Below are 9424 nucleotides of genomic sequence, written 5' to 3'. Positions count from 1 at the left end.
TAGCCTAAACCTTGTATCGAGAGGGAATACTTCTCATGCATCCAAAATCCTTGAGCCAACTACTATGCCATTTGTGTCCACCATACCTACCTACTACATGGTATTTCTCCGCCATTCCAAAGTAAATTGCTTGAGTGCTACCTTTAAAATTCCATCATTCACCTTTGCAATATATAGCTCATGGGACAAAATAGCCTTAAAAACTATCGTAGTATTGAATATGTACTTATGCACTTTATATTTTATTAAGTTGCTTGTTGTGCGATAACCATGCTTCTGGGGAACGCCATCAACTATTGTTGAATATCATGTGAGTTGCTATGCATGTCCGTCTTGTCCGAAGGTCTATCATTTTAGTGGTTGGAGCATGCAAAATTGTTAGAGAAGAACATTGGGCCGCTAACTAAAGCCATGAACCATGGTGGAAGTTTCAGTTTTGGACATATATCCTCAATCTCATATGAGAATAATAACTTTGCTACATGCTTATGCATTTAAGAGGAGTCCATTATCTCGTTGTCCATGTTGTCCCGGTATGGATGTCTAAGTTGAGAATAATCAAAAGCGAGAAATCCGAAATGCGAGCTTTCTCCTTAGACCTTTGTACGGGCGGCATGGAGGTACCCCTTTGTGACACTTGGTTGAAACATGGCATGCGAAGATCCGGTAGTCCAAGTTAAGTAGGACGAGGTGCGGGCACTATTAGTATACTATGCATGAGGCTTGCAACTTGTAAGATATAATTTACATAACTCATATGCTTTATTACTACCGTTGACAAAATTGTTTCATGTTTTCAAAATAAAAGCTCTAGCACAAATACAGCAATCGATGCTTTCCTCTTTGAAGGACCATTCTTTTACTTTTATTGTTGAGTCGGTTTACCTATCTCCTTCCACCTTAAGAAGCAAACACTTGTGTGAACTGTGCATTGATTCCTACATACTTGCATATTGCACTTGTTATATTACTTTATGTTGACAATATCCATGAGATATACATGTTACAAGTTGAAAGCAACCGCTGAAACTTAATCTTCCTATGTGTTGCTTCAACACCTTTACTTTGATTTATTGCTTTATGAGTTAACTCTTATGCAAGACTTATTGATGCTTGTCTTGAAGTACTATTCATGAAAAGTCTTTGTCATATGATTCACTTGTTTACTCATGTCATTACCTTTGCTTTGATCGCTGCATTCATTACATATGTTTACAAATAGTATGATCAAGATTATGATGGCATGTCACTTCGAAATTATCTTTGTTATCGTTTTACCTCGCTCGGGACGAGCGTAACTAAGCTTGGGGATGCTGATACGTCTCCAACGTATCGATAATTTCTTATGTTCCATGCTACTTTATTGATGATACCTACATGTTTTATGCACATTATATGTCATATTTATGCATTTTCCGGAACTAACCTATTAACAAGATGCCGAAGAGCCGATTGCTCGTTTTCTCGCTGTTTTTGGTTTCGTAAATCCTAGTAAAGAAATATTCTCGGAATTGGACGAAACTTTCGCCTGTGGTCCTATTTTTGCACGAAGCTTCCGGAAGACCGAAGACCTAACGAAGTGGGGCCACGAGGAGGCCAGGGGGTGGCCGGCGCGGCCCGTGCCCCGGCCGCGCCGACCTATCCCCCGGGCCCCTCGTGTGGCCCCTCGCGTTGACCCTCCGCCTACTTAAAGCTTCCGTCGCGAAAACCCCGGCACCGAGAGCCACGATACGGAAAACCTTCCGGAGACGCCGCCGCCGCGAATCCCATCTGGGGGATTCTAGAGATCGCCTCCGGCACCCTGCCGGAGAGGGGATTCATCTCCCGGAGGACTCTACACCGCCATGGTCGCCTCCGGAGTGATGAGTGAGTAGTTCACCCCTGGACCATGGGTCCATAGCAGTAGCTAGATGGTCGTCTTCTCCTTGTTGTGCTTCATTGTTAGATCTTGTGAGCTGCCTAACATGATCAAGATCATCTATATGTAATTCTATATGTTGTGTTTGTCGGGATCCGATGGATAGAGAGTACTATGATTATGGTGATTATCAATCTATTGTTCATGTGTTGTTTATGATCTTGCATGCTCTCCGTTACTAGTAGAGGCTCGGCCAAGTTTTTACTCTTAACTCCAAGAGGGAGTATTTATGCTCGATAGTGGGTTCATGCCTTCATTGACACTCGGGACAAAGTGACGGAAAGTTCTAAGGTTGTGATGTGCTGTTGCCACTAGGGATAAAACATTGATGCTATGTCTAAGGATGTAGTTGTTGATTACATTACGCACCATACTTAATGCAATTGTCTCGTTGCTTTGCAACTTAATACTCGGAGGGGTTCGGACGATAACCCGAAGGTGGACTTTTTAGGCATAGATGCAGTTGGATGGCGGTCTATGTACTTTGTCGTAATGCCCAATTAAATCTCACTATATTTACCATGTCATGTATATGCATTGTTATGCCTTTCTCTATTTGTTAATTGCCCGACTGTAATTTGTTCACCCAACATGCTTTTATCTTATGGGAGAGACACCTCTAGTGAACTCGTGGACCCCGGTCCTATTCTTTACATAGCATACAATCTACTTGTTTTATTGTTTTCTTTGCAAACATCTTCCACTCGATACGTTTAATCCTTTGTTACAGCAAGCCGGTGAGATTGACAACCTCACTGTTTCGTTGGGGCAAAGTACTTTGGTTGTGTTGTGCAGGTTCCTAGTTGGCGCCGGAATCCCCGGTGTTGCGCCGCATCACATTTCGCGACCATCAACCTTCAACGTGCTTCTTGGCTCCTACTGGTTCGATTAAACCTTGGTTTCTTTCTGAGGGAAAACTTGCTACTGTGCGCATCATACCTTCCTCTTGGGGTTCCCAACGAACGTGTGAGTTACACGCCATCATGGACACACACCCAAATGAGCGTAGCATAAGATCAAGTCATTAAGTTTATTTGCTATAAGCTTTCAATACATAGTTGTCTTAATCCTTCGACCATGAGATCATGTAAATCACTTACACCGAAAGGGTACTTTGATTACATCAAACGCCATTGCGTAAATGGGTGGCAATACAGGTGGGATTAAGTATTTGGAAAGTGTGAGTTGAGGCATATGGATCAACAGTGGGATTTGTCCATCCTGATGACTGATAGATATACTCTGGGCCCTCTCAGTGGAATGTCATCTGATTAGCTTGAAAGCATATGAATAGTTCATAAGAGATCACATACCACGGTACGAGTAAAGAGTACTTGTCGGTAACGAGGTTGAACAAGGTATGGAGATACCAATGATCAAACCTCGGACAAGTAAAATATCGCGAGACAAAGGGAATTGGCATCGTATGTAAATGGTTCAATCGATCACTAAGTAATCGTTGAATATGTGGGAGCCATTATGGATCTCCAGATCCCGCTATTGGTTATTGCTCGGAGAGGAGTCTCGACCATGTCTGCATAGTTCGCGAACCGTAGGGTGACGCGCTTAAGGTTCGATGTCGCATAAGTAGATTCAGAATATGAGTTGGAGTCCGAAGTTTTTGTTCGGAGTCTCGGATGGGATCCAGGACATCACGAGGAGGTTCGAAATTGTTCGGAGAATAAGATTCATATAAGGGAAGTCAAATTCCGGGGTTCGGGAAAAAGTCCAGTGTTTTGACCGGAGCTTCTAGAAGGTTCTAGAGGGCCACCAGTGGGCCCACCACCCCGGGAGAGGCCACATAGGCGCCACATGGCATAGTGGGGCCTGACCACTATGACATGTGGGCCCAGGCCGGCCCCCCTCGTGGAGATAAGATCTATCTCTAATTTAAATGGTTTAAATTTAGAGATAGAATCTATCTCGAGATTAAATGGTTTAAACGAAGAGATAGAGGGAAGACTTGGGGGGAAGTCTTCCCCCCTTGGGGCGCCGGCCAAGGAAGGAGGTGGGGCCAGGGGGAAACCCTAGGCCGGCCCCTCCCTCTATATAAAGAGGGGAGGGGGTGGCCGGCCACTTCACCTCTTCCCCAACCCTAGCTGCCTCCCTCTCTTCCACCTCCATACGCTGTGCAGGCTTACGTGAAGCCCTGCAGCAAATCTTATCCACCACCACCACCACGCCGTCGTGCTGCTGGGATTCCGTGGAGATCTACTACACCTCCGCTGCCCGCTGGAACGGGAGAGGAAGGAGCTTCATCGACACCGTACGCCCGACCGAGTACGGAAGTGCTGCCGGATTGCAGCACCGGGGACGATCGTCTACACCAACAACGAGATTAATCTTGCAGGCTTTGGAATCTTCGAGGGTTAGTCTCATCTCCATCTCGTTGCTTAGATCTAGTAGATTGGATCTTGGGTGTTCCATAGATTATATCTGTTGGTTTTATTCGCTTTGCGGTAGGTAAATTTTTGTTTTCTATGCAACGAACCCCATCAGTGGTATCAGAGCCACGTCTATGCATAGATCTGTTGCACGAGTAGAACACAATGGTTTGTGGGCGGTGATGCTTTTGTTGCTTTAGTTTGTGTACTTTGCTTCTTGCGGGATGGTGGGATGAAGCGGCCCGGGCTAACTTTACATGACCGCGTCTCATGAGACTTGCTCCACGCTTGACATGCAACTTGTATTGCATAAGTGGCTTTGCGGGTGTCTCGTCTCTCCCACCATAGTGAAGATTGTAATTTGCACTTCTATTGTCAACACTAGTATCACCGTTGTGGTTCATGTTCGTAGGTAGATTGGATCTTACTCGAAAACCCTAAACCACGTAAAAGATGCAAACCAAATTAGAGGCGTCTAACTTGTTTTTGCAGTGGTTTGGTGATGTGATATGGCCATAATGTGATGATGATTATATTTGATGTATGAGATGTTCATTGTTGTATTATGGCAACCGGCAGGAGCCTAATGGTTGTCTTTTATTTTTGTTAAAGACCTGCGTGTCTATTCATCATGTAATATCTTTATTTCAAGTAGTTGTTATAGTAGCTATAAGTGATGGACAACCATGAAGTGGCGCCACTGACCTTGACGCCATGCTGGTGATGATGGAGATCATGTCCGTGCTTTGGAGATGGAGATCAAAAGCACAAGAAGAAAGGCCATATCATATCACACATTATGAATTGCATGTGATGTTAATCCTTTTATGCATCTTATTTTGCTTAGATCGCGACGGTAGCATTATAAGATGATCCCTCTCACTAAATATCAAGATAATAAAGTGTTCATCCTTAGTATGCACCGTTGCTAAGACTTCTCGTTTCGAAGCATCTCGTGATGATCGGGTGTGATAGACTCTACACACTGGTGGAAAAATGGCCTTCGGTCGCGGTGCGCAACTGCCATTAGTCGCGGTTGCGCAACCGCGACCTATTATTCGCGACTAAAGGTCCCCCCTTTAGTCGCGGTTCCTTACGAACCGCGACTAAAGGCCCGTCCACGTGGGCGGCGCGAGCGCCAGGCGGAGGACCTTTAGTCGCGGTTCTTCCGGCCAACCGCGACCGAAGGCCTCCGCGAGGTTTAGGGTTTAGCCCCCCTCCCCCTAAATCTGGTTTTTTTTAATTTGTATTGTTTTATTTCTTTTGGGTTTTAATTTTGAAGGAGTTTCACATATTCTACCGTACTACATACATGCATATGAATGTACAATTTCAAACAAATTTGAAATTAGAACCAAAAAGAATTCAAGAGGAATATACAATATATATTCGATATCGGATGACCATATACAATTTTGAACAAGTTTCCATACATATTTAGTGCATATAAAGTTCTACGTCCTCTACATAGTGTTCTCCTCTAGGATCGATGACTTCTCTGGCGAACCATCCAGCCTAGTTCCTCTTGAAGTGGTCTGAAGCGAGCTTCGGAGTAAGCGTCGTCCGGAGGTTATTCCTCCCGGTGTTGTTCTCGCACGGCTGCCGCTCGCTGGTGTATCTCCGGATCCTCTCACAAACATAGTATCCACATAGATTGGTCCCCGGTGGCTGAATATCCCTGGTCGCAGCCTTTGCCCTTTTAAAATGTAGCTCTTTTTTGAATTCACCGACCTTTTGATCTACGAACCGTCTCCAAACCCTACGAGGCAAAGAAAATTAAATGAACAAGAGAGTTATTAATTAGTTATCATTGATATTAGGAAATGATGAACGAAATAGGCCGATCGATATAGAGCGCAAACGAATGAAAGTAGTTACTTTTGCATCATTTTTCTCATGTCGGCCCAAAGCGCCGCATCCATATTCAGAGAGTCGTGGACGAGAACTGTGGAGTTCTGAATTTGTATTACTAGCAGAATCCAGTGGAACCCGCGGACACGATACATGCACAGTCATGCATAACTCATCGATTAGCCACATACCATGCATGGAGTAAACAAAAGAGAATGTGCTCAAGACAGAAACACTCACCCAAAATGGTAAGGAAATAGAATATCACTTTTGAGTTCCCGTTTTGTAAGAAACATCCACAGGTCATCCTCCACGTCTTTGGGGTGGTGATCTAACACATATGAATTAACTATTTGTGGGTCAATGAACCCAACATCATGGGTGCGCCTTATTCGCATTTCCCGCTTCTTCATTCTGCATAATAGCGTACACAACCAGATAGTTAGGACAATATATATATATTTATAGTGCAGGCAATGAACGAGATGGGGTAGAAATTAATAAATCACTTACGTAACATAGCAGACTGATGATAGATTTGTCGAGCTCGCGCAGATTGAACAGCTGGAACAATTCACTCCGATGAATTGTTATATAGTAATGTTTGAAGAGATGCTCAGGTCTAACTTCCGCATAAATATATTCTCTGGCGTTTTTAAGTTTTATGTAACCCTTGTACCAATTTAGCAGACCTTTCATTTGTCGAGGTAGATCCTCTTCTCGCGCAGGCTCGACGAGAGGACCATCCTTCACATATGAAAATACTACGTCCTTCATTGCCACGTCATCAAGGCCTAACGTTGCACGAAGAGTCGACCTAAGTCCGCCGCTTGTTCTTTGGCTCTCGCTGCGCTCAATCCCTCGTGCCGCCGCAGCTGCTATGACATCAGGGGCTTCATCCTCCGGACCCGCGGCTTTCACTATGAGCGGGGGGATCGACTGTTTACTTTGTTCCCCGAGCTGGGCAACTTGTTTGGGCCTGACCGCGAGTGCTTGACTACGAAGTTCACGTTCATAGTCGTCAGGCAGATTCTTCGCGGCCTGGGACGGTGTGTTCAAAAATGACTTAGCCCAGCTCTTTTCCTTCTCGGTAAAATACTTGTTTGGGCTCGGGCTCTCTTTTCTTCTTGCAGTCCGCCCGCCATTTCTCATGCCGAGCAGCCACGACCGCTGCATTTTGCTCCACACTAAGGTCATAAGGCCTCGGGGTGAGAGGCTTTAGTGATGGCTCCGGTATCTTTGTGGTTGCGTGTACATAAGGGTCCGGGTTAATAACCCAAGACTCGCCTCTCGCTTCTTCGCCGGAGGTGGATTGGGGGCGGCGTCCGATCACCCGCCGGACGAGGACTTGGGGGCGGCGTCTGCTTACCCGCCGGAGGTGAATTGGGGGACGGCGTCGGCTGACGTGAAGGAGGTGTAGGTGAACCACCACCACCACCGCCGCCGCCACCACCACCGGAGGGGGGTGGACTTGTTTGCCTTGGCGCCTCGCCTGGAAACTTGATAAACTTCTTCTGCCATAGAATGAACCGGCGCTTGACATCTCCAAGTCTTGTCGCCCCTTCGGGTGTAGCAATGTCAATGTCCAGGTCCTCAAACCCTTGGACTATGTCCTCCACCGTGACACGAGCATAGCCATCCGGAATGGGGTTGTTGTGGTGGAGTGCTCCGGTGGTAAAGCACCGCCGATGGCTACCTTCATGGACATGTTCCCGATAGGATAATACAGATGACATGCTTTCATCTCCTTTATATCGTCCACGGGGTAGCGAGGAGGCTCCGGTGCAGTAATTTCGACCACCGCAGGCTCCGGTGCAGTAATTTCGATCGTCGGTGCACCAGCCGGTGGGGCCTCCGTGGAAGCCACGCCGCTTCTTCTCTCGCTCCTGGCTTCCGAGATCCATTGGATGATCTTCATGCTGCGCCCGAGCTGAATCTCTTTCGGCTACTAGTACACTCACGGTTTTCTTCATCACATCCATTTCCGTTACCAGCTTCGCCACAACATCTGCATCCCGATCCATCTTTCTCTTACGGCTTCGTAACCGTACGGGTCATCGTTCGGGGAACCCTACTTTCCACGGAATGTCCCCGGGCATGCCTCGTACACGTCCTCCGTGTTCGGGATTCCCGAGGGCTTTTGTCGTGGCGTCGTTCTCTCCGTTGAACTTGATCCTCCCCTCTTGAGCATCCCTCATTGCCTCAATAAGCTTTTGGGTGGGTTTAATTATTTTGCCCTCGATAAACACACTCCCTCGTCTCCGGGTTCAGCGATCCCCCATGCCCGTACCACCAGCTTTTGGCTCTTGGGTCCCATCCCTCCGTACTCGGACGGATTCCTCGCGCCCTCAGCTCGTTCTCCATCTTCTCCCACCTAGGCTGCCAAAAGCGATACCCTCCCGGCCCCATAATATGATTGTACTCCTTCTTGGCCGCATTCTTCTTATTTTTTTTCGACATTTCAAGGAACTGCTCCGATTTCTTTTGCTTCACAAATTCTGGCCAATCATGTTGCAGTTTCTCATATTGTCCTTCGAAAACCGGAGTCTTGCCCTGCTTGACAAAGTCATGGCCTAGTTTTTGCTTGTATTTCCGGAATGCGTCGGCCATCTTAGAAAGAGCGAACTCGTTTGACTAGCTTGCACCTCTCCTTGTTTTCCTCAATCTTGTTACCCGCCTCATCGTATCTCGCGGTATTCCGGAGGTAGAACGAAATGTTCTATAAGCTTCTTGAAGCAATCTTTTTTTGTTCTCTTATCGACAAAAGTGAAACCAAGACGTGCCTTCTTTGGCTCATTCCACTCCTCGGACGGTGATCGAGACGTTGTCTCTAACAACGGCTCCGCATTGGCCGATAAACTTGGTGGCGTTCTTGCTGGGCTCCAGCGGCCTGCCGGTTGCTTCGTCGACAACCTCGATGGTGCATGTTTTGTTTGGTTTCATCGTCTTGGTTGCGCCACGCTTTGACGACGACGTACTCGATTTTTTCGACGATCCGGCCGAGGGCTAAAATAAGAAAGAGAGTCGCGCGCGTTAGTACACACATATTTATTTAAATCAGTTAGTTTGTATCACCAGAGGCTCAATGTATATATATACCTCGGCGCCGGAGGTGGTTGCTACTTCCAATTGAAGATCGTCGTTTACCGACGTTTCTTCGGCATCATCTTGCTGAAGGCGCCCTTCATCTTCACCGTCAAGGTTCAGATAAGAATAGATATCATCTTCTTCTTCTCCGGTCGGCACATATGGAATATCGCCTTTTATGATG

Source organism: Lolium rigidum, chromosome 1 (genome assembly GCF_022539505.1).
Source record: "Lolium rigidum isolate FL_2022 chromosome 1, APGP_CSIRO_Lrig_0.1, whole genome shotgun sequence".
In the NCBI taxonomy this organism is placed as follows: domain Eukaryota; kingdom Viridiplantae; phylum Streptophyta; class Magnoliopsida; order Poales; family Poaceae; genus Lolium; species Lolium rigidum.
Note: the sequence above shows the minus strand (reverse complement) of the source record.